General features: G+C 41.7%; 1 pseudogene; it reads left to right on the top strand.

Annotated features, from left to right (window-relative positions):
• The first annotated feature begins 6,296 nt into the window (after positions 1 to 6,296).
• LOC132345010 (craniofacial development protein 2-like) lies at positions 6,297 to 7,359 on the top strand (annotated as a pseudogene).
• Positions 7,360 to 26,996: the final 19,637 nt, after the last annotated feature.

Genomic DNA, 26,996 nt, shown 5'->3' with positions numbered 1-26,996 from the left:
ATGCTGTTAGACAAAAAGCAAACTTGAACAATTTTCTTATTTGAGTTCAAAATGGGTCATAAAGCAACAAAGACAACTCTCAATATGAACAATGCATTTGGCCCAAGAACTGCTAATGAACATACAGTGCAGTGGGGGCTCAAGAGGTTTTGCAAAGGAGATGATAGTCTTGAAGATGAGGAGTGCAGTGGCTTGCCATTGGAAGTTGACAATGACCAAATGAGAGGATCATTGAAGCTGATCTTATAACCACATGAGAAATTGCCAAAGAACTCAAGGTTGACCATTCTATAGTCATTTGTCATTTGAAGCAAATTGGAAAGGTGAAAAAGCTTGATAAGGGAGTGTTTCTTGAGCTAACTGAAAATCAAAAATTCCTCATCTTGAAGTGTGGTCTTCTCTCACTCTATGCAACAACAATGAATCATTTCCCAATTGGATTATAATATGCTATGAAAAGTAGATTTTCTACGACAATTGGCAATGACCAGTTCAGTGGTTGGACCAAGAAGAAGCTCCAAAGCACTTCCTAAAACCAAACTTGTACCGAAAAAAGGTCATGGTCACTGTTTGGTGGTCTACTGCTCATCTGATCTACTATAGCTTTTTGAATCCTGGTGAAACCATTACACCTGAGAAGTATCCTCAGCAAATTGATGAAATTCACTGAAAACTGCAATGCCTGGAGCCAGTACTGGTCAACAGAAAGAGTCCAGGTCTCCACAACAATGCCTGACCATACAGCACACAACCAGGGCTACAAAGTTTTGCCTCATCCATCATATTCATCTGACCTCTTGCCAACCAACTACTACTTCTTCAAAGCATCTCAACAAACCTTTTGCAGTGAAAATGCTTCCACGATCAGCAGGATGCACAAAATGCTTTCCAAGAGTTCGTCAAATCCTGAAGCACAGATTTTTATGCTACAGGAGTAAACAAACTTATTTTTCATTAGCAAAAATATGTTGATTATAATTTTGATTAATAAAGATATGTTAGAGACTAGTTATAATGATCTAAAATTCACAATCTGAAACTTCAATTACTTTTGTACCAGCCTAATAAGAGATGCTCAATAAATACATGTTGAGAGGGACATGGAGTCAGGACTGACTTAAGATAATTAGGATTTTCCTTTTGAGTCATGCAAGGAATAAAATGTAACCTCTATATGCCAGGAGAATGGGAGAATAACTGTTGAGTGCGAAATTATCTTTGTGAGTCAGGATGAGATAGTTGCCTATGTTTGGAGATTTCTGGCTCTAAATAGCTGTGACCCTCCATCTTAAAGTGGTTTAAAATAACTCTTGGCACCAGGGGAACCATGTCCTTCATGCTCCAATCCATGCAAACTTCCCTTCAAAGTATCTGGCCCACAAGGTTGACATTTAATGATTTTTTTTTGTCTTATCCAATTTGAGGTCTTTTCCAATTTGTCATAAAGTTGGCAAGAAAGAGGCAAGGCCATGACTCAGACATACCATATCAATGAGTAGGTTCTGGCAAAAGCAACAAATAGATTTTCCTGCCTGGTTTCCTATGCTAAACCGCCCATTCAAATGAGAGATTATGTTGAGTTCTTAGTATTATTATCAGCAGAGAAAACAATTATTTTTCCTCATACTGATTTACCACCATATACTTTTCAAAATGATTCTATTTTCTCATTTGCTGAATATAAAAATTGGCAAAGTAATAAGGTCATCAGGGCAGACTTTTTTTTCCATTTAAAGTTGAAGAAACTGAAACACTTCTTCCCTCCCTCCAAAGTGACTTGTCTACACTGTTAATAAGTGACAGAGCTTGATTTAAGCCCAGGTTTCTGACACCATGTCCATTCTTTCCATAATACCCATATCGACAATTTCTTCTACCCTGGCCCATACTAAACAATGAAATTATTTGAGTTTGGATTGAATGTGGCAAACATTTGTAAACATCTGCAAACAAGTCTATACCTCAACCATAAAGAAGGAGGCTCTCGCCAGTGCTTGAACTATTGATATTTCTCCCTAAATAAGTCATTCAAGTTGATTTTTCCTTAAGCATTCACTGTCTTCCAGGAACAGTAAATGCTGGCTCTGTGAACACAGAAGTAGTAGAAGAAAGTTGACATAGGATGACTTCTGACTTCTTTTCCCACATCTGGGCTGCCTTAATGCTTCATCTTAACCTTATTTTATCTGCTTAAACCTTTTTGGTGTTGGTAGAAGAATAGTGTATGGGATGAATTCCAGGTCTGCCCTCCCATAGGAATGCTCTTGTTTAAAGCCATACTGTTGCCTTAGAGATACTCACTGCCTTCTGGCATTTCTGAGATGGGATGTCCTTAGCTTGTTTAGTGTCTTGGATCCTGCCTGTTGGCACAATGTACACTAATTGAGAAAAGATGGTTCCATAACTCTCCCCTACAGACTACTGTAATTTAGAGTGTTGATGTAGGAAGGAATTATGAGGTGTAATCAAACTGGAAGGGAAAGGATACATGGCAAGCTGCATTTGCCTGGAACTTTACATTGCTAAATGCTATGCTAAGTCACTTCAGTTGTGTCTGACCCTGTGCGACCCCAGAGATGGCAGCCCACCAGGCTCCCCCGTCCCTGGGATTCTCTAGGCAAGAACACTGGAGTGGGTTGCCATTGCCTTCTCCAATGCATGAAAGTGAAAAGTGAAAGTGAAGTTGCTCAGTTGTGTCCGACTCTTAGAGACCCCATGGACTGAAGCCCACCAGGCTCCTCCGTCCATGGGATTTTCCAGGCAAGAGTACTGGAGTGGGGTGCCATTGCCTTCTCTGAGGGAACTTTATATTACATTGAAAAAAATACCAATTGTTACGGCAAAGTGTAAAGGGCTAGTGGAGATTTGGGAGGAAGATAAAGACTGTGTCAAACTACCTGTAGCTCTCTAAGTAAAGTCCTATGCCTCCTAAATAAAACTGAGATGCCAGAAATGCATTGGTATAACTTAGCAAAAGAAATGAAATACTTAGGGAGATAGGAATCCTGGAGTGACTCTGTTATGCATGCCTCATTCATTTCCCCCACAATGGCCATCAAGAGGTCTTAGAAGATATTTTTTTCCTCAGGACATTAAGATGGAATTTCTGGGTCTGGAAGTACAGCAAACTAGATGCTCTGGCTGACCCTCCTACCAAATGTAATTGACAAGTCTGAAAAAAAGGTTTTAAAAAAGGAAGTGAATAGAGAATACTTGGAGTCCAAGACCAAAGAGAATAAAAAGGAGCAAACCATTGATAGATGCAAAATCAATTAATCTCAGCACCATTATGCTCAGTGAAAGAAGCCAGGTCAAAAAGAGTTCATACAGCATGACTTCATTTCTGTAAAAGTCTAGGAACTTCAAATGAATCTATGGTGATAGAAAGTAAGCCTATATCACTATAGGTGACAGTGCACTGATAGACGGCTGCCTGGGGATGAGTGTAGATGGAGGGATGTGCTACAAAGGGGCAGGAGGAGAGCTTGGGGGGATGGAGATGTCCATTATCATTTCTCATGAAGAGAGATGAAGTTCCTTTCATCTCTCTTTATTTTTATTAATTAATTTTTCTTGGAGTATACTTGTTTTATAATTTTGTATTAGTTTCTACTGCAAAATGAATCAGTCACACATATACACATATCCCCTCCCTTTGGGACTTCCTTCCCATTCAGGTCACCACGGTGCATTAAGTAGTGTTCTCTGTGCTATAGAGTATATTGCCATCAGTGGTCTATTTTATCTTGTTTACAGGGATGGCTTCATGAGTGTAAACTGCTAAAATTAATCAAATATGTGCAGTTTATGGTACTTCAGATATGCAGCAATAAGGCTGTAAAAAACAAAAAAATTATTAACAAAAAACAAAGTGATACCTGGAACTCAAACTGAAACTTCAGCTGTGAAGTGATCTTTACCCTGAGGACATACACTTAACTAGTGATCTTGATTTTCCCTTTCACAATTTTACAGGGTGATGGAAAATGGAGAAAAAGCCCAAACTGATGAGTAGAGTAGGAGTTCAGTCGCTCAGTTGTGTCCCCATGAATTGCAGCACACTAGGCCTCCCTGTCCATCACCATCTCCTGGAGTTCACTCAAACTCATGTCCGTCAAGTCGGTGATGCCATCCAGCCATCTCATCCTGTGTCATCCCCTTTGCCTCCTGCCCCCAATCCCTCCCAGCATCAGAGTCTTTTCCAATGAGTCAACTCTTCACATGAGGTGGCCAAAGTACTGGAGTTTCAGCTTTAGCATCATTCCTTCCAAAGAAATCCCAGGGCTGATCTCCTTTAGAATGGACTGGTTGGATCTCTTTGCAGTCCAAGGGACTCTCAAGAGTCTTCTCCAACACCACAGTTCAAAAGCATCAATTCTTTGGCACTCAGCTTTCTTCACAGTCCAACTCTCACATCCATACATGACCACAGGAAAAACCATAGCCTTGACTAGATGGACTTTTGTTGGCAAAGTAATGTCTCTGCTTTTGAATATGCTATCTAGGTTGGTCATAACTTTCCTTCCAAGGAGTAAGCGTCTTTTAATTTCATGGCTGCAGTCACCATCTGCAGTGATTTTGGAGCCCAAAAAAATAAAGTCTGACACTGTTTCCACTGTTTCCCCATCTATTTCCTGTGAAGTGATGGGACCAGATGCCATGATCTTCGTTTTCTGAATGTTGAGCTTTAAGCCAACTTTTTCACTCTCCACTTTCACTTTCATCAAAAGGCTTTCTAGTTCCTCTTCACTTTCTGCCATAAGGGTGGTGTCATCTGCATATCTGAGGTTATTGATATTTCTCCTGGCAATCTTGATTCCAGCTTGTGTTTCTTCCAGTCCAGCATTTCTCATGATGTCCTCTGCATATAAGTTAAATAAGCAGGGTGACAATATACAGCCTTGATGTACTCCTTTTCCTATTTGGAACCAGTCTGTTGTTCCGTGTCCAGTTCTAACTGTTGCTTCTTGACCTACATACAAATTTCTCAAGAGGCAGATCAGGTGGTCTGGTATTCCCATCTCTTTCAGAATTTTCCACAGTTTATCGTGATCCACACAGTCAAAGGCTTTGGCATAGTCAATAAAGCAGAAATAGCTTTTCTGGAACTCTCTTGCTTTTTCTATGATCCAGCAGATGTTGGCAATTTGATCTCTGGTTCCTCTGCCTTTTCTAAAACCAGCTTGAACATCAGGAAGTTCACGGTTCACATATTGCTGAAGCCTGGCTTGGAGAATTTTGAGCATTACTTTACTAGCGTGTGAGATGAGTGCAATTGTGTGGTAGTTTCAGGATTCTTTGTCATTGCCTTTCTTTGGGGTTGGAATGAAAACTGACCTTTTCCAGTCCTGTGGCCACTGCTGAGTTTTCCAAATTTGCTGGCATATTGAGTGCAGCACTTTCACAGCATCATCTTTCAGATTTGAAATAGCTCAACTGGAATTCCATCACCTCCACTAGCTTTGTTCATAGTGATGCTTTCTAAGGCCCACTTGACTTCACATTCCAGGATGTCTGGCTCTAGGTCAGTGATCACACCATCACATTATCTGGGTCATGAAGATCTTTTTTGTACAGTTCTTCTGTGTATTCTTACCATCTCTTCTTAATATCTTCTGCTTCTGTTAGGTCCATACTACGATTTCTGTCCTTTATCAAGCCCATCTTTACATGAAATGTTCCCTTGGTATCTCTAATTTTCTTGAAGAGATCTCTAGTCTTTCCCATTCTATTGTTTTCCTCTATTTCTTTGCATTGATCTCTGAGGAAGGCTTTCTTATCTCTTCTTGCTATTCTTTGGAACTCTGCATTCTTTGGAACTCTGTGAGAAGGGTGGTGGCCAAAAGAAGTTACCCCATGTCCGAGGTCAGGGGCGGCGACGAGAGGAGTTACCCCACACCCCCACGCCCGAGGCCAGGGGCGGTGGCCGGGAGAACCAACCCCATGTCCCAGGAGCCCTGGCTGCGCGGGCGCAGGAGGGCCTAGAGGAGCTATCCCACTTTGAAGATCAGGAAGGGCAGTGGTGAGAAGATACCCCTCGTTCAAGGTAAGGAGCAGCGGCTGCGCTTTGCTGGAGCAACCGTGAAGAGATACCCCATGCCCAAGGTAAGAGAAACCCAAGTAAGATGGTAGGTGTTGCAAGAGGGCATCAGAGGGCAGACACACTGAAACCATATTCATAGAAAACTAGTCAATCTAATCACACTAGGACCACAGCCTTGGCTAACTCAGTGAAACTAAGCCATGCCAGTGGGGCAACCCAAGATGGGCGGGTCATGGTGGAGAGATCTGACAGAATGTGGTCTACTGGAGAAGGGAATGGCAAACCACTTCAGTATTCTTGCCTTGAGAACCCCATGAACAGTATGAAAAGGCAAAATGATAGGATGCTGAAAGAGAAACTCCCCAGGTCAGTAGGTGCCCGATATGCTACTGGAGATCAGTGGAGAAATAACTCCAGAAAGAATGAAGGGATGGAGCCAAAGCAAAAAGAATACCCAGCTGTGGATGTGACTGGTGATAGAAGCAAGGTCCAATGCTGTAAAGAGCAATATTGCATAGGAACCTGGAATGTCAGGTCCATGAATCAAAGCAAATTGGAAGTGGTCAAACAAGAGATGGCAAGAGTGAATGTTGACATTCTAGGAATCAACAAACTAAAATGGACTGGAATGGGTGACTTTAACTCAGATGACCATTATATCTACTACTGCGGGCAGGAATCCCTCAGAAGAAATGGAGTAGCCATCATGGTCAACAAGAGAGTCTGAAATGCAGTACTTGGATGCAATCTTAAAAACGACAGAATGATCTCTGTTCATTTCCAAGGCAAACCATTCAATATCACAGTAATCCAAGTCTATGCCCCAACCAGTAACGCTGAAGAAGCTGAAGTTGAACGGTTCTCTATGAAGACCTACAAGACCTTTTAGAACTAACTCCCAAAAAAGATGTCCTTTTCTTTATAGGGGACTGGAATGCAAAAGTAGGAAGTCAAGAAACACCTGGAGTAACAGGCAAATTTGGCCTTGGAATACAGAATGAAGCAGGGCAAAGACTAATAGAGTTTTGCCAAGAAAATGCACTGGTCATAACAAACACCCTCTTCCAAGAACACAAGAGAAGACTCTATACATGGACATCACCAGATGGTCAATACCAAAATCAGATTGATTACACTCTTTGTAGCCAAAGATGGAGAAGCTCTATACAGTCAGCAAAAACAAGACCAGGAGCTGACTGTGGCTCAGATCATGAACTCCTTATTGCCAAATTCAGACTTAAATTGAAGAAAGTAGGGAAAACCACTAGACCATTCAGGTATGACCTAAATCAAATCCCTTAGGATTATACAGTGGAAGTGAGAAATAGATTTAAGGGCCTAGATCTGATAGATAGAGTGCCTGATGAACTACGGAATGAGGTTCGTGACATTGTACAGAAGACAGGGATCAAGACCATCCCCATGGAAAAGAAATGCAAAAAAGCAAAATGGCTGTCTGGGGAGGCCTTACAAATAGCTGTGAAAAGAAGAGAAGCAAAAAGCAAAGGAGAAAAGGAGATATAAGCATCTGAATGCAGAGTTCCAAAGAATAGCAAGAAGAGATAAAAAGCCTTCTTCAGCAATCAATGCAAAGAAATAGAGGTATATCATAGTGTATATTAAAAGCAACAAGTCAGAAAGATACACTATCCTCAAAAAAAAAAAAAAAATCTGAAGTATTAAATACTAGACCAAGGAGTCAAATGACTTTTGAAAATTGAGATATATTTCACACACCATAAAATTCACTCTTTTAAAGTGTACAATTCAGTGACTTTAAGTATCACCATAGAGTTGTACAATCATTAGCAGTATCATTTCAGAACATTTTCATCACCCTGCAAAGAAATCTTACACCCGTTAGATGTTAACTCTCCTTTCCACTTCCTTCAGTCTTGGCAGCCAGTAACCTAATTTCTTTCTCTATGGATATTTTTTTGACATTTCATACAAATGGCATCATAAGATACGTGGCCTTGTGTGTCTGGCTTCTTTCATTTAACATCATGTTCTCAGGGTTCATCTGTGTTGCAGCATGTATCAGTACTGCATTTTTCGATGTGTGTGTGTGTTCAGTTCAGTCGCTCAGTCGTGTCCGACTCTTTGTGACCCCATGAATCGCAGCACGCCAGGCCTCCCTGTCCATCACCAACTCCCGGAGTTCACTCAAACTCATGCCCATCGAGTCGGTGATGCCATCCAGCCATCTCATCCCCTGTCGTCCCCTTCTCCTCCTGCCCCCAGTCCCTCCCAGCATCAGAGTCTTTTCCAATGAGTCAACTCTTTGCATGCGATGGCCAAAGTACTGGAGTTTCAGCTTTAGCATCATTCCTTCCAATGAACACCCAGGGCTGATCTCCTTCAGAATGGACTGGTTGGATCTCCTTGCAGTCCAAGGGACTCTCAAGAGTCTTCTCCAACACCACAGTTTAAAAGCATCAATTCTTCAGCGCTCAGCTTTCTTCACAGTCCAACTCTCACATCCATACATGACCACAGGAAAAACCATAGCCTTGACTAGACTATATGTGTGTGTGTGTGTAGCTGAATAATATTCCACTGAATGGATACACCATATTTTGTTTATCCATTTATTGGCTGATAAACATTTGGGTTGTTTCTACCTTTTGTCTGGTATAAATAATACTGCTGTAAACACTCATGTACAAGTTTTTGTGTGAACATATTACACACCACTTTTCTTGGTATATACGTAGGAGTAGCATTGCTGGGCCTCGTGGTAACTACGTTTAGCTTTTTAATGCACCGCCAAACTGCCTTCTAAAAGTGGCTGCATGATTTTATATTCCCCCTGCCCCAGCACGATATGAGGGTTCTGATTTATTTACATGCTTACTAACACTCATTATTGTCCATGTTTTTGATTACAGCTGTTACAATGAGTATAAAATGGTATTCCATTGTGATTTTGATGAGCATCTACCTCATGACTAATGACACTGTTTTTGTATGCCTATTGTCGATTTATGTATCTCCTTTGGAGAAATGCCTATCAAATTCTTTGCTCGTTTTAAAATCTGGACTGTCATTATATCACTAAGTTATCAGAGTTCTTTATATATTCCTTATACTAGATTCTTATAAGCTACATGGTTTGCAAATATTTTCTCCCTTTCTTTGGGCCATCTTTTTACTTCCTTGATAGTATCCAGATATTTTTTTGGAACCATGGAATACTAAGTTGAAAAAAAATTGTTTTCACTATTTTTAATGTTGTCTTGATTTGCTTGTGCTCTCTTTTTGTCAACCTTCAGTGGGTAAATTTGGCAAACTTAAAGCTTCCCTTGGATGAATGACATACCATACTGTTCGTAATCCTGAGCTGGTCCTTTCTTTCTCAACACATCACCTTATGTAGACACATAGGAAATACAGAACGACTTCCCCTAGCTAATAGCAATTTGAATGGTTAGTTAGAGAAGACAAGTAGCAACTTGGGTGTATTTGTGTAGCACATTGCACGTTACACATTTATGCATGTGTATGCACGCATGCGCACATCCATTTAGATGCAGAGCTATTGGGACATCAGTGTAATGACTGGTGGTCTTCCCTGGGGATAGTGATGAATATTGGGTATATTTTCCTCTCATATTCTGTCTTAGCCTACAGTATAGTCACCCTACATTACTCTGTTCCTTGTTACCCATGGCACCTCCATGACTCTGGGCCTTTATTCATTTTATCTCTCTTATAAGAATGTTTTTGATTTATTTTTTTAAAGCTAATTAGAATTCTTCTTAGCCTTCTAGGAACAACTCCTGCATTTTTCTCCTCTGTGTACTTCCCTGAATACCTATCTGGCCCCCTCCCTCTTCGCTCCTGGTGCATTTTGTTTGCTTTTCTCTAACAACTGTTACACTCCTCCTGGCTCCTTCCTGGAAGACTGAGATTTTGCCTAATTTGGATGCATCCCCTTGGGGCCTGGTTCAACTGATGTTCAATAAACATTTGTTGAATTGAGCTAAACTTTTATGTGCAAGCTGAATATTTGGTTATATCACCAAGGAAGAATACTTGATATTCCATAGAATTATGTTCTCTTGATTCCCTAAAAGTTTTAATTTTTTAAAGTTTATTTTTATTTATTTTAATTAATTTTTGTTGGCATACAGTTGATTTACAATGGTGTTAGTTTCTGCTGTATAGTAAAGTGAATCAGTTAAACATATACATATATCCACTCTTTTTTAGATCCCTGGTATTTTTAGATATTTCAGATCCCACCAAGCTGAAATCCCTGCTACCCAGGGCCCCTGTGCTGTCCCTCTCTTTCTCCCCTTCCCTCTCAATCTTGGGCTTGCTGCCGCCTCATCTACATGATCAGATGGCAGTGGGGTCAGCCTCCTTTCCCCTCTGGTTTATTTGATGCGCCCACAAAGAAAGAGGAAGGAAGGAAGGTCAATCTCCCTGGGACTGTCTCCATGGTGACCTGGGATGTCACAGGCATTGGTCCAGCTGCAGGCATGTGAAGGAATGGGAGAGTGAAGCAGGTTTTCTGGCCCCCTTTTCCTTCTTGCTCTCTAGTGAAATTTACATAAGGATATAACCCAGAGCAGGGGTTTCCTCCTCTGGAGTTCAAGATGCTACTCTAGCACTTCATCTTTCCTCTGCAATCTGACAGTTGCTCACTGCTCCCCAGAACTACACTGTCTTTGGGGGAAAATCTAAGGTTCAGCCAAAGGCCATAAAGCAGGATCATAAAACTCTTACATATCAAACCATCCATCCTGCTGATGTAATTCATTTGCTAGGACACCATAAGGATGTTATACTAGATAACCTAGACAGGGCCTGCACTTAGCACAGTCTCTGTGCTTAATCACTCAGTCATTTCCAACTCTTTGTGACCCCATGGACTGTAACCCGCCAGGCTCCTCAGTCCTTGGGGATTCTCCAGGCAAGAATACTGGAGTGGATTGCCATGCCCTCCTCCAGGGGATCGTCCCAGCCCAGGGATTGAACCCAGGTCTCCTACATTGCAGGCAATTCTTTACTGTCTGAGCCACCAGGGAAGCCCAAGAATACTGGAGTGGGTAGCCTCTTCCATCTCCAGGGGATCTTCCTGACCCAGGAATTGAACTGGGGTCTCCTGCATTGCAAGTGGATTCTTTACCAGCTGAGCTACCAGGGAAGACCAGGTTAGGAATGGCTTTCTCTTCCCTGCACACAGTGGTGATCATCTCCATTCTTATGCTGGGGTGTGCATCTGCCCTCTTTATCCCCTATTATCTTGCTGCCTGGCCACTTGGCTCTTCCTTCTTAAACTTCTTACAAGAGCTGTATGCAGACTCACTCTCCTGGACAGCTTTAAAAATCAATCTCCCGTCCACCCTTCCTGTCCCTACCCAAGCTCCTCTCCGCAACACAGGCTTAGAGGGCATAGCATCCACCTGCACTGTTCAACATGGTACCCACAGGCCAGGGCCATTATTTAAACGGAAATTAATTAAAGAAAGTTAAAAATCCATACTCTTCACATTCCAAGTGCTTAGGCACCACAGGTGGCTAGTGGCTATATGTTGGCCAGTACAGACTTAGAACATTTCTGTTATCACAGAAAATTCTACTTGAATATACTGTTACTATGAGGAATTGTCTTTCTGGGACATGTTTATTGGATTTTTATCAAAAAAAAAGATTTTTAATTTTAGTTTTTTTGTTTCAATAACTTAAAAAAAAAGTATAGTTAATTTACAATGTTGTGTTAGCTTCAGGTATAGAACAAAGTAATTCAGTTATATGTATATATCCTCTCTCTCTTTCTCTCTCTCTCTCTCTCTATATATATATATTCTTTTTCAGATTCTTTTACATTATAAGTTATTACAAGACACTGAATATAGTTCCCTGTGCTATACAGTAGATCCTGTTGCTTACCCGTTTTATACATGCGAATGTCCCTCAGTTGTGTCCAACTCTTTGTGACCCCATTGGGTGTCACCCACCAGGCTCCTCTGTCCATGGGATTTCCCAGGCAAGAATAGTGGAGTGGGTTGCCATTCCTTTCTCCAGGGGAACCTCCCAACCCAGGAATTGAACCCAGGTCTCCGGCATTGCTGGTAGATTCTTTATCAACTGAGACACCAGGGAAATAGCAGTGTGTATATGTTAGTCCAAAATTCTTAATTCATCTCCCCTCATTGTAGCTTTTCTTGCTCATCTGTTAGTTTCTTCAGAGTGTCACTTCCTAAACCGGGACTTGGTTTCTCCAGGATGTGTACACAAAGGGAGAAAACATAAGAATAGCCACTAGTGTGCAGCGCCAGCTACCACGCTTTGCACTTTCTATATGGACTCGATCCTCACAACAACCTCATGGGCTAGGCATTTTTCTTTCTACTTACAAACATAGAAATTGAAGCTCAGAGAGGTAAAATGCACTTAAGTCTACACCTCCAGTCAGGAGCTGGGATTCAAACTCAGGTCTGTCTGGCATCAAAGTGGTCTCTAATATATCTCAGTGCCTCTTCAGCATGAAAGATTCTGAAATAAGGACTTGTTCCAGCTGAGACATTCGGACTTGGGAGATTTAGTGCACAATCACTGTTCTCAGAGGTCTTTCAGTCTAGCTGGGAAGACAAACAACCTCACTGCTACTGTCATCATACTGCAAACATTTGTACAACACTTCATAATTTACAAAGGGCATTCACAGGATTTCAATATCCCAGGAGGTGTTATGGATCTGGGCTTATTAAGGGACACAGAAGCATATGCAACTGGATGATGGAAATGCTGAAGAAGAAGCAATTAACTATGATTGATTGGCAGGCACAGAGATGGTGTCCCAGGAGCTGAGTCCTGATGAATGGGGTGGATTTCTATAGGCGGAAGTGGGCACTGGGCAGGGACAGCCACGTGATGAATGGCAGGAACCCAAGCTGCAGCCTCACTCCTCTCTGATCCATGCTCCTCCCAGCAGCCAGGGTGAGCTTTCTAAAGCACAAGGCTGTCATTGGGTGGCTTTAAAAGTTTCAGTGACTCCCAGGGCCTTGGGATATAGTCCCAAGGCCCTGGGATATAGTCCCAAGGCCCTGGGACAGTTTGGGAGGCTGCCAGTCTGGACACAGGCTTGTGCCTTCTCTTCTTATCTTGCACCACTCAAGTGACCTCTTTCCTTCACACCCACTAAGCTCTCTCTCACCTTGGGGCTTTTATTCAGATTATTCTCCTTAATGGAAGTATCTTTCCCCTTACTGACCCCCTGCTTTTCTGACTGATGCTTCTTTATTCCTTCAGGCTAGAGTTAGCTGCCTCCTTGGTGTTCTGTGGGTGCCCTGTACTTGCCTCTATCTTAACTTCTACCCCTTCCATACATTGGAATTGCCTCATTTATGTAAGGCATCACCTCAGTCAAGAAACAACTCAAGGGCAAGGGCTGTGTCTTGTTTGTTATGTACAGAGCACTTAGCAATAGTAAGTGATCAATAAATATTTGATGGCTGAATAAATTAAGCTGTTCCCATTTACTAAGGAAACTCAGCTGCCTTCAGGATAACACTTTGTTTCCTGACGAATGTATAAGACCCTAAAGTAACCAGTATGCTGACAGTGCATGACTCAAGGAATTTAACTACAAATCCATTTTATTTATGTCTCCCAATGTCAGTCTACATGTATTCACTAGTCCTAGTTCTTTCCCTGCCTTTGGATAAAAATATGAGCAGACTCATGACTTTTCTAGTTTAGGTTAAACTATCCTTTAGGTTAAACAATCCATCCCCATTTAGTAATTAGGGAAACAGCAGCCAACTCTTAGCTTCCCCAGTGACTTGCTAATCTGGTCCCCTCCACTTAGATCTATTATTTTCTATGATTTGTTGTTGTTCAGTCACCCAGTCATGTCCAACTCTTTGCAACCGCATGGACTGCAGCACACCAGGCTTCCCTGTCCTTCACCATCTTCCAGAGTTTGCTCAAACTCATGTTCACTGAGTCGGTGATGTTATCCAACCATTTCGTGATAAACTCGCATCATTATCTTTCACCTGGAGTGCTGCAGTAACCTCTAAGTGTCCTCCACGTTTGTGTCTCTGACTTTCTAAAGAACAGGTAAAGCTCTTTCCACAAGAGTTTTTGATGGCTTCCAATTGTTTACTGAATCAAATCCAAATTCTTAACCTGGCATTTAGATCTCCACGACCAAGCTCTAGCCTATTCTTCCAATTTTTTCCCCCATCAATCTCATACAACCTGTGCTGTCACCAAATTTCTCAGTGTTTCCTGAACACGACCCTCTTACTCATGCTTTATTCCATCAACCTGGATGCCTTGATGTCCCTTTTTGCCTAAGAAGACTGGATATGGTTCAACTACCCCCTTCTCTCGAGACCTTTCTCAGTCCCCCAGTAGGAATTACTAAATTATTCTTCTATATTCCTGTAGCTGCGATAGGGCTTTAAACAAAACCAAAGTATGCCACTTCAAATTAATGTGTAATTGTTAAAAGCCTGGTTTTATAGGATACATCAACTGTTGGGTATATCCATACAGGAGTTTTATGGGGGTGAGTTGGGCAGGAAATTAAGATCTGTAGGCCTTCACAAAGGCCTTCAGAAGAGTTAGGACATGATCCTCCCTTTTTGTGGGGTGGAGAAGGATATTCTGGATAGATAGATGAAGGACAAATGCAGGAGGCAGAAGATAACTGGCTAAGAAGGTCTCTATTCCCTTTCACTGAAGTCCACAGATAGTCTGGACCTGTGGGTTCTAATAACACACTCAGTTGAGAATGTGTTGCCTGACAGCATGATGGTTTGCTGGCTGAATACTGGGGATTCAACTCCAGACCTGTGTCTTATAGGTGAAGTCAAAGGCACTACAAAGATCAGAAATTTGGCAGTTTAGGGAGAGGGCTTGCCAAATGTCTTAATCTGTTTCCTGAAAATGTTTTAGATTATTTTAGGATTTTAACATTTTGTAATAAAACTGTGTGCCAAGATTGCTTCCAAGATGGACTGTGGAATGGGGAATGGAAAAGAGCTTTGTCTGGTTCAATGTAATGGATGGTCCCAGCCACCTTCCAAAACTACCAAACTGGGGCTTTCAGTAGCATCATTATGGAGCTCTAAAAGAAGAGAATACACCACCAGGTTGCATAGCACTTACTTCATCCCACATTGTGCATTATAACATTAGTTTTGTGAGATTTGAATGCCCTGTTAGACCAATCTTCTCATTGTCCTCCCAATTCTTGATGATGAAGCTCCAAGAAACTTCAGGGGCTCTTCCCAACCCTCCCCCTTAATCAGCTTGGAGAAACTTTTCTCCAGATTGGGTATGAATCTATTCCAGTCCTAATTAATACTGAAGCCACACTCTTGGTGCTCAACCCTACTACTGTAAAGCAGTCAGCTCTTGCCTTGGAGTAAGAAAATGACTTAAATAGTGGGGATCTCCAATGAACCATAAGAGGTTCCTGTCTCTGAACATATTTCATTTTGTTTAGGCCCTTTTAAAGATACATACTCCTGGGGCTTCCCTGGTGGTCCAGTGGTTAAGAATTGCCTTGCAATGCAAGAGACATCAGTTTTGTCTCTGGTTTGGGAAGATCCCACATGCTACAGAGCAGCTAAGCCTGTGATGCACAACTACTGAGCCAAAGCTCTAGAGCCCACGAACCACAACTACTAAGCCCGCATGCTGCTACCACTGAAGCCCATGTGCCCAGAGCCTGTGCTCTGCAACAAGAGAAGCCCCCATAATGAGAAGTCCGCAACTGCAAGTAGAGAGTAGCCCTTACACTCCGCAACTAGAGAAAGCCCATGTGCAGCAATGAAGACTCACCACAGACAAAAAGTAAAAATAAATACATCTTTAGGAAAAGATACACACTCATTTCACTCTAGTTCCTCTACTTTTACCCAGTTGTTAGTGAAGTATTGTGTCAGAGCTTCTTTCCCAAGAGGGGGCAATAATTCTTGAACATTACAGTAGTCATCAGAGTAACCAACCAGGTAAATTAAATGACCCACTGATATCTTTTATTTGTTCTGTCTATGACAGTGTAAAAGATGATTCTGGAGGCACTGATCATTTGCCCCTATTAAATCAGGTACCATCTTCCTTATAGGCAAAATCTCCAAATGAGATGGGCAAAACTCACAGTGCACTTCCCATAAAAATTCAAACAGATCTCTCAAAATCTCTTCCCAGAATTAATGAATACCCTATAAGTAAAGAAACCCTTCAAGGCATAAAGCCTACAAGAGAAAATTACAAGGCTCAAGGTCTCATTATTTCCTTTATTAGCCCCTGTAACACTCCCATTTTACTGGTGAGAAAACATAAAGGCTGAGAGTGGAGGTTTGTCCAGGACCCCTGAGCAATAAACACATTGTCATCCCTTAACACCCTGTTGTTTCAAACCCGTATATATTACTAACATCCATTCCCACTAGAAGCAATTTTTTTTTACTGTAACTGATTTATGCAGGGCATCCTTTAGTTTCAATTGATGAAGTAGGTCAATACCTTCATGCCTTCTCTTGGGAAGAAAAACCATCTACTTGGACAGTAATTCCTCAGGATTTTACTGGGAATCCTTCTTATTTCTTGCAAATCCTGAAGGCTGATCTAGACAATATAAAGTTCCCTAAAGGTTCTACTTTTTTGCAATATATGAATTATTTGCTTCTTTACTCTCCTCAAGTTTCCTCACAGGAAGACAACATACATTTGCTAAAGCTCTTAGCTTTAAAGAGATGTAAGATTGTCAAAGAAAAATTGTAGTTTACCCAAACCCAGGTTTACTGTTTAGGGTATCTGATATCAGAACAAGAGCTATACTAAGATCCAGATAGTCTTCATGGTATTCTAAGTTTCCTAACACCCAACACTACATGCCAACTGCCAAGTTTTCTACAGCTAGTTGGTTACTGCCAAAATCGGATCCAAAATTTTCTCTGATTGCCAACCTCTGTATATCTTACCAAACAATAATAACCCTGACACAATTTAAAGGAAGAAAATAGTTTTTAAAGCTTAAAAGGACAGTTTGATGAACCTACCTAGTCTTTTAATATTTTTATTCTGGTAACTCAGATGGTAAAGAATCCATCTGCAATGTAGGAGACCTGGGTTCGATCCCTGGGTTGGGAAGATCCCCTGAAGAAGGGAATGGCTACCCACTCCAGTATTCTTGCCTGGAGAATTCCATGGACAGAGGAGCCTGGCAGACTACAGTCCACGGGCTTGCAAAGAGTCGGATATGACTGAGCAACTTTCATTTTCACTTTTATTTATTTTTAATTGGAGAATAATTGCTTTACAATACTGTGTTGGTTTCTGCCATATATCAACATGAGTCAGCCATATTCCCTTTTTACTTTTTCTATATAAAAAGGAAGAAAATTATCTTGGAGTACTCACTCTCTCACCCCAAAGTATGGAGCCATCACCAACACATAGGGTATTATAGTGAGAAACTGGGGCATAGAGATGCCCGCCCTGCCGCCACCATTGCCTTAGAGCCACTGTCCTTTAGGTTAAGGCCATTCAGTTAAGTTCAGATCTGTTCAGTTGCTCAGTCGTGTCTGACTCTTTGCGACCCCATGGACTGCAGCACACAAGGCCTCCCTGTCCATCACCAACTCCTGGAGTTTACTCAAGCTCATGACTATTGAGTTGGTGATGCCATCCAACCATCTCATCCTCTGTTGTCCCCTTCTCCTCCCTCTTCAATCTTTCCCAGCATCAGAGTTTTTTCAAATGAGTCAGCTCTTCGAATCCGGTGGCCAAAGTATTGGAGTTTCAGCTTCAACATCAGTCCTTCCAATGAATTTTCAGGACTGATTTCCTTTAGGATGGACTGGTTAGATCTCCTTGCAGGCCAGGGTACTCTCAAGAGTCTTCTCCAACACCATAGTTCAAAAGCATAAATTCTTCGGCTCTCAGCTTTCTTTATACTCCAACTCTCACATCCATAGGTGACTAATGGAAAAACCATAGCTTTGATTAGATAGACCTTTGTTGGCAAAGTAATGTCTCTGCTTTTTAATATGCTGTCTAGGTTGGTCATAACTTTTCTTCCAAGGAGCAAGTGTCTTTTAATTACATGGCTGCAGTCACCATCTGCAGTGGCTTTTGAGCCCCCCTAAATTAAGTCTGTCATTGTTTCCCCATCTATTTGCCATGAAGTGATGGGACCAGATGCCATGATCTTAGTTTTCTAAATGTTGAGTTTTAAACCAATTTTTCACTCTCCCCTTTCACTTTTATTCAGTCACTCAGTAGTGTCTGACTCTTTGTGACCCCACGAATCACAGCACACCAGGCCTCCCTATCCATCACGAACACCTGGAGTTCACTCAAACTCATGTCCATCAAGTCAATGATGCCATCCAGCCATCTCATCCTCTGTCGTCCCCTTCTCCTCCTGCCCCCAATCCCTCCCAGCATCAGAGTCTTTTCCAATGAGTCAACTCTTCGCATGAGGTGGCCAAAGTACTGGAGTTTCAGCTTTAGCATCATTCCTTCCAAAGAAATCCCAGGGCTGATCTCCTTCAGAATGGACTGGTTGGATCTCCTTGCAGTCCAAGGGACTCGCAAGAGTCTTCTCCAACACCATAGTTCAAAAGCATCAATTCTTTGGTGCTCAGCTTTCTTCACAGTCCAACTCTCACACCCATACATGACCACTGGAAAAACCATAGAATCCCCTTTAACCGTTTTTATCCCTCATGCAATAGAAGCTTTCCTGAATTCTCATCACACTCAACATCTCTTAGTCAGCTGCCTCACCTGCTATGAAGTCCTTTTGTTAACTGCTCTGCACATAACTCTTTATGTTATAGTAAGATAAACCATGCTATTTTCCCTTCTACCACTGATGAAGTCCTTCATGACTGCTTAATGCTGATGGATCACCTCTGACTCTTTGTGATGATCTATAAGGAATTCCTCCATGTAACAATGAATTCTCATGGTTCATTGATGGTTTTTTATTTAAAAGATGCCAATGGCAAATATTGTGCTGAGTTTGCTATTGTGACTCCTTTCGATGTTATTGTGGCAACATCTTTACCTAAGGCTACTTCAGTTCAGCAGGGTGAACTGTATACTTTTACATAATCTTATACTTTAGCCAAGGACAAAACTGCCAATATTTCACTCATGGTAGATATGCCTTTGAAGTAGCTCATAATGTTGAAATGTTGTGGAAGCAACGTGGATTCCTTACTTTCAGTGGAAATAAAATTTAAAATGGCCCCTATATTCAGCAATTATTGGATACAATACTCTTACTTGCTCCTTTATCTATTACTAAGATTCTGGGGCATTGTATCAAGAGGGAGGGGATATATGTATACATATGGCTAATTCACTTTGTTGTATAGCAAAAGCTAACACAACATTGTAGAGCAATTATAATTCACTAATTAAAATAATTAAAAAGAAAGAATGTTTATCATGAAAAAAATTACTAGAAATTTTCTGTTCTTAATATTTGCTTGGTTTTGAGTTATCTACTCGTACAATTAAATAATCTTTTAAAGTAAAAAAGATAAAAGTTTCTGAAAGTTTTCTCTCCTACTCCTTTTCTTACACAAATGTGAACTCAATAGGTTTCTAATCTGTCAACTTTTCCTCCAAAGTGAGACATCACACCAAGAAAATGTCCCTTCTGCCCCTGGGGACAAAAGATTCTCAAACTAGAAAGCCTAACTCTTGATCAGTGATTCTTTCAGAGAAAGATCTTGATCAAAAGGGGTAAATGTAAAAAAAATAAAATAAAGTAAAATGGGAAGCTCTCAGGCCCTGGAATGATAGCAGAGCCCAACAAGAAGATCAAAGACCCTTTTCTTTCCTGGAAACAACTCAGCCAATGAAAAGCAATGGTCTCCTTGTTTACTATCACCCTCCCAATTTCCTTTTCCGTTCTATGAGAATGTTCTCCTTCCTTTGCCTCAGGGGCTTGTATGTGGCTACCATGGTTACAGACTCTGAACTGTATTTCTCTGCTGGTCCTAAGTCAACCTGTCTTCGCTAAAGCAATGTCGAGTAGTCTCTGTTTTAGGACAACAGTGTTCACAAAACGAATACTTTTTACATTCCCTTTGTGTCTATTTATTGAATGGTAGCTGATTTTTTTTTGCTTTGGGTTCCTAGCTGTTCAAGATTGGTTAATTCAGCTGTCTGAAGCTATAAACAGGCAGTTGAGGCTATGAGTTCAAGCCAGGTTTGGATAGATGGGCAACTTGCTCTTCCTTAACCCTTTAGGAAAATGTTTAGTCAGCAATCAGTGATCAAATCACATGAGAGGGAAAGGTGGGTGGAGATGTTGAGTTATACCAAGAAAAGTTTTACAGTTCAGGACTGGATAGTCAAGTGTGAAATATGCTGTGAGTGCATAAATAGAATTTTCTATGCTGTGTCATGTGTTTTTATAATACCACATAGCTCACACACATTTGATTTTAAAACAAGAGAGAGAGAATGTGTCTATATAATATTCAAATTGTGTTGATTCTTATATAATGTTCCTAGGCAATGGGAGCTGGATTAGCTGTAGTAGAATTATAACTACGGTAGGAAAGAAAAAACGTTCGGCTTGGCTGCTGATTTGAAAAAGCCTCTAAGCATCTTTTGGGAAAATTAAGTTTAAGCACCTGCACCTGGGACTTGCTCCCTGGTGTGTGCACCCCAGGCCTGCACATTTCCAGGCAGGTTACCTATCCTCCTGCGCCCACTTTAATGGCAGCGTAATTGCATTGTTTTTGTGCCTGAAAGCTAGCATCTGCATTCTTGTTCTGTGTATTTTTAATGTCCCTTTGGTCCCTATCATGCATTGCACATGTGATGTACTTGATGAATAAATGGAAAATGAAAGGGCTGGACTCTGAACTTGATAGCTCTATTGTATTCCAGGTAAGAGATCCTCACCAGAATAATTATTATTTGAATACATTAGCATCAGTAACATCATGCTCAATTGTTTCGATGTGCTAAACAAATAGGCCACTTGTTAGGAAAGGCAAGTTTGCTCTTAGGCGCCAAGGACAGACACAGAAGGATCTGAATTTAGTCCACTTGCACTCTTTCAGCTCTATTTTTCTAGGCCTTGTGGAGACCCATCTCCAAGACCCACTCTCCAAAATCTAGTACTCCCCAAATCTCTATCTGCTACTCTACTTCACTGCTACTCACTTTACTAGCCAAATTATAATGCTTATTTATTTACCTGTTTATTGATTGTTCCCATGGAGAAGGCAATGGCACCCCACTCCAGTACTCTTGCCTGGAAAAATCCCATGGATGGAGGAGCCTGGTAGGCTGCAGTCCATGGGGTCGCTAAGAGTCGGACACGACTGAGCGACTTCACTTTCACTTTCCACTTTCATGCATTGGAGAAGGAAATGGCAACCCACTCCAGTGTTCTTGCCTGGAGAATCCCAGGGATGGTGGAGCCTGGTAGGCTGCAGTCCATGGGGTCGCACAGGGTCGGACACAACTGAAGCGACGCAGCAATGGAATGTAAGCCCACTGTTAGAGCCCAGCTCTAAGAATAATGTTGATGCATAGTAAATGTTCAATAGATACTTATTTAATGAATGAATATACTCAGGTTTCACCCTCTGATTCAAACACTTGGGAGAATGATTTGGCATTGCCTTGTACAAATGAACACATGCACATTGCCTTGTATAAATGAACATAGCTTGTCAACCAACAATCTTACTTGTAGGTATGTACCTATGTATGGTAAAGCCTTCTAGCTCTTTCCCAATATTTATTCTCTTCTTCTACCATGAAAGCAGAATTTCTAATGGGTCATATTCTGTCCAAGGAAAAAGACTTCATGTCTCACTCTCCATTGAAGCTAGGCATGGCCACATAATTCATGGCCAGAAGGATATAAGTAGAAATATTTGTGGCAGCTTTCAGGAAACTTCCTTAACAGACAAGTTATATGTGTATGCTTTGTACCTGTCTTTTCATTCTTCCTTCATCTCACTGGCTGAATTACAGAATGCCATCATCTTGAACTGTGAGAATGAGAGCCACACTCTAGAAATGTCAGCACCATGAGCTAGAAGTTACCTGGGTCTCTGGGGACTTACGAGAACAGAACAGCTATACAAGCCATGCACCACATCCACCAAGACTTCACTTAAATAAGAAATACATTTCTATCTAGTTTGCTTCCCCTATGGCTCCCCAGTAAAGAATTTGCCTGCGATGCAGGAGGTGCAAAAGATGTGGGTTCCATCCCTGGGTCAGGAAGATCTTTGGAGGAGGAAATGGCAACCCGCTCCAGTATTCTTGCCTGGAGAATCCCATGAATAGAGGAGCCAGGTGGTCTAGTTTCAGTTCAGTTCAGTTCAGTCGCTCAGTTGTGTCTAACTCTTTGAGACCCCATGGACTGCAGCACATCAGGCCTCCCTGTCCATCACCAACTCCTGGAGTTTACTCAAACTCATGTCCACTGAGTCAGTGACACCATCCAACCATCTCATTCTCTGTCGTCTCCTTCTCCTCTCACCTTCAATCTTTCCCAGCATCAGGGTCTTTTCAAATGAGTCAGTTCTTCGCAGCAGATGGCCAAAGTATTGGAGTTTCAGCTTCAACATCAGTCCTTCCAGTGAACATTTAGGACTGATTTCCTTTAGGATGAACTGGTTGGATCTCCTTGCAGTCCAAGGGACTCTCAAGAGTCTTCTGATTGAAAGAATCAATTCTTTGGTGCTCAGTTTTCTTTATAGTCCAACTCTCACACCCATACATGATTACTGGAAAAACCATAGTTTTGACTAGATGGACTTTTGTAGTGTCTCTGCTTTTTAATGTGCTATCTAGGTTGGTCATAACTTTCCTTCCAAGAAGTAAGTGTCTTTTTATTTCATGGCTGCAATCACCATCTGCAGTGATTTTGGAGCCTCCCAAAATAAAGTCTGCCACCATTTCCACTGTTTCCCCATCTATTTGCCATGAAGCGATGGGATCGGATGCCATGATCTCTGTTTTCTGAATGTTGAAATTTAGGCCAACTTTTTCACTCTCCTCTTTCACTTTCATCAAGAGGCTTTTTAGTTCTTCACTTTCTGCCATAAGGGTGGTGTCATCTGCATATCTGAAGTTATTGATATTTCTCCCAGCAATCTTGATTCCAGCTTGTGCTTCATCCAGCCCAGTGTTTCTCATGATGTACTCTGCATATAAGTTAAATAAGCACAGTGACAGTATACAGCCTTGATGAACTCCAATCCTGATTTGGAACCAGTCTGTTGTTCCATGTCCAGTTCTAACTGTTGCTTCCTGACCTGTATACAGATTTCTCAAGAGGCAGGTCAGGTGGTCTGGTATTACCATTTCTTTCAGCATTTCCCACAGTTTGCTTTTTTGCATTTCTTTTTCTTGTGGATGGTCTTACACCCTGTCTCTTGTACAATGTCATGAACCTCCGTCCGTAGTTCATCAGGCACTCTGTCTATCAGATCTAGTCCCTTAAATCTATTTATCACTTCCACTGTATAATCGTTAGGGATTTGATTTAGGTCATACCTGAACAGTCTAGTGGTTTTCCCTACTTTCTTCAATTTAAGTCTGAAATTGGCAATAAGGAGTTCATGATCTGAGCCACAATCAGCTCATGGTCTTTTTTTTTTTTTTTTTTCACTGACTGTATGGAGGTTCTCCACCTTTGCCTGCAAAGAATATAATCAATCTGATTTCAATGTTGACCATCTGCTGATGTCCATGTATAGAGTCTTCTCTACAGCGAGTCTTCCTGCAGTTGTGTGACGCTGGAGCAGCAAACTTCTGAGAGGAGACTCCCCATGTCCAAGGTCAGGAGTGGTGCCTGCACTTTGCTGGAGCAGCCGTGAATAGATACCCCACGTCCAAGGGCACAGGAGAAGCCCCAACAAGACAGTAGAAGGGGCGAATTCACATTTAGAATCAAACCCCATTCCCACCAGAGATGCTCAGAGGACTCAAACAAACCTTGCATGCACTAGGACCCAGGGACCCCACAGAGACTGAGACAGAACTGTTTGAGCATCTCCTGTACGGGTCGGCAATGGTCTGCTGCAGGGACAGAGTTCTGGGTGTGGGTATGGCATAAGTCCTCATGGAGGAGGTCACCATTAACCCCACCATAGAGCTGCCAGAACTTACACAGGACTGGGAAATAGACTCTTAGAGGGCACAATAGAACCTTGTGCACCAGGACCCAGGAGAAAGGAACAGTAATTCCACAGGAGACTTGCCTGTGAGTGTCCAGGAGTCTCCGGCAAAGGTGTGGGTTGGTGGTGGCCTGCTGCAGGGTTGGGGGCATGGACTGTAGCAGTACATGCCTGGGATCTTTGAGGGAAGTTACCAGTGTCTTCATTACCTCCACCATAGTTTAGTGAAAGTGAAGTCGCTCAGTCGTGTCCGACTCTTTGTGACCCCATGGACTGTAGCCTACCAGTCTCCACCATCCATAGGATTTTCCAGGCAAGAATACTGAAGTGGGTTGCCATTTCCTTCTCCAGGAGATCTTCCCGACCCAGGAATTGAACCCAGGTCTCCCACATGGTAGGCAGTGTAGGCAGACGTTTTGCTATCTGAGCCACCAGAAAAGATCCACCATAGTTTCTATTCAGTCCAGTCAGTTCAGTCACTCAGTCATGTCCAACTCTTTGTGACCCCATGAACTGCAGCATGCTAGGCCTCCCTGTCCATCACTAACTCCCGGAGTTCACTCAAACTCATGTCCATCAAGTCAGTGATGCCGTCCAGCCATCTCATCCTCTGTCGTCCCCTTCTCCTCCTGCCCCCAATCCCTACCAGCATCAGAGTCTTTTCCAATGAGTCAACTCTTCGCATGAGGTGGCCAAAGTACTGGAGTTTCAGCTTTAGCATCATTTCTTCCAAAGAACACCCAGGGCTGATCTCCTTCAGAATGGACTGGTTGGATCTCCTTGCAGTCCAAGGGACTCTCAAGAGTCTTCTCCAACACCACAGTTCAAAAGCATCAATTCTTCGGTGCTCAGGCTTCTTCACAGTTCAACTCTCACATCCATACATGACCACTGGAAAAACAATGGCCTTGACTAGATGGACCTTTGTTGGCAAAGTAATGTCTCTGCTTTTGAATATGCTGTCTAGATTGGTCATAACTTTCCTTCCAAGGAGTAAGTGTCTTTTTATTTCATGGCTGCAATCACCGTCTACAATGATTTTGGAGCCCAAGAAAATAAAGTCTGCCACTGTTTCCATTGTTTCCTCATCTATTTCTCATGAAGTGATAACACCAGATGCCATGATCTTCATTTTCTGAATGTTGAGCTTTAAGCCAACTTTTTCACTCTCCACTTTCACTTTCATCAAGAGGCTTTTGAGTTCCTCTTCACTTTCTGCCATAAAGGTGGTATCATCTGCATACCTGAGGTTATTGATATTTCTCCTGGCAATCTTGATTCCAGCTTGTGTTTCTTCCAGCCCAGTGTTTCTCACGATGTACTCTGCATATAAGTCAAATAACCTGGGTGACAATATACAGCCTTGACATACTCCTTTTCCTATTTGGAACCAGTCTGTTGTTCCATGTCCACCATAGTTTGGCCCCAGGTAAATAGCAGGGAGGGAACACAGCTCCACCCATCACCATAAAATTGGATTAAAGATTTACTGAGCATGGCCCCACCCATCAGAACAAGACCCCTCAGTATCCTTTTTTTTTTTTTTCTCAGTATCCTCCTTAGTCAAGTCTATCCCATCAGGAAGCTTTCATAAACCTCTTATTCTTCTTCAGAGGGCAGCAGACTGAAAACCACAATCACAGAAAACTAAACAATCTAATCACATGGACCACAGCCTTGTCTAACTCAATGAAACTATGAGCCATGCCTAGAGCCACCCAAGGCCCTACACGTGGTCCACTGGAGAAGGGAACGGCAAACCACTTCAGTATTCATACCTTGAGAGCTCCATGAACAGTATGAAAAGGAAAGAAGACAGGACACTGAAAGATGAACTCTCCAGGTGGGTAGGTGCCCATTATGCTACTGGAGATCAGTGGAAAAATAACTCCAGAAAGAATGAAGGGACGGAGCCAAAGCAAAAACAACACCCAGTTGTGAATGTGACTGGTAATGGAAGCAAGATTTGATGCTGTAAAGAGCAATATTGCATAGGAACCTGGAATGTTAGGTCCACCAATCAAGGCAAATTGGAAGTGATCAAACCGGAGACGGCAAGAGTGAACATTGACATTTTAGGAATCAGTGAACTAAAATGGACTGGAATGGGTGAATTTAACTCAGATGACCATTATATCTACTACTGTGGGCAAGAATCCCTTAGAAGAAATGGAGTAGCCATCATAGTCAACAGGAGTCGCAGTCTCAAAAATGACAGAATGATCTCTATTCGTTTCCAAGGCAAACCATTCAATATTACAGTAATCCAAGTCTATGCCCTGACCGGTAATGCTGAAGAAGCTGAAGTTGAACAGTTCTATGAAGACCTACAAGACCTTCTAGAGTTAATGCCCCCAAAAGATGTCCTTTTCATGATAGGGGACTGGAATGCAAAAGTAGGAAGTCAAGAACAACCTGGAGTAACAGGCAAATTTGGCCTTGGTGGTCTAGTTTAGCCCATTTCTATTTTGCATTTCTATCACTCATGGCTGAAACCAAGCCTAACTGAAACAATTACTATAAAAAAAATCTTTCACATGTACAAAAATATCCATAGTACAATTGCTCATTGTCAAAATAATCAAGTTAATGCTTAAATCCACTAAAATTGAATGAATAATTTTTTCTGTAAAGTCATAAAATATACGCTATAGTAATGAAAGTGATTAAATGATAACTACACGCCAGTACTGAATCTCCAAAACATATTGTTAATTATAACAAAATGACTAAGCAGAATGCATACAGTATAATATAAAGTTTAAGATATCCAAAAATATATGTTTTTAGGGATACTGTTTACA

This window comes from Bos taurus, chromosome 3 (genome assembly GCF_002263795.3).
Source record: "Bos taurus isolate L1 Dominette 01449 registration number 42190680 breed Hereford chromosome 3, ARS-UCD2.0, whole genome shotgun sequence".
NCBI classification, from domain to species: Eukaryota; Metazoa; Chordata; class Mammalia; order Artiodactyla; family Bovidae; genus Bos; species Bos taurus.
Note: the sequence above shows the minus strand (reverse complement) of the source record. Positions and strands in the feature narration are given on the sequence as shown.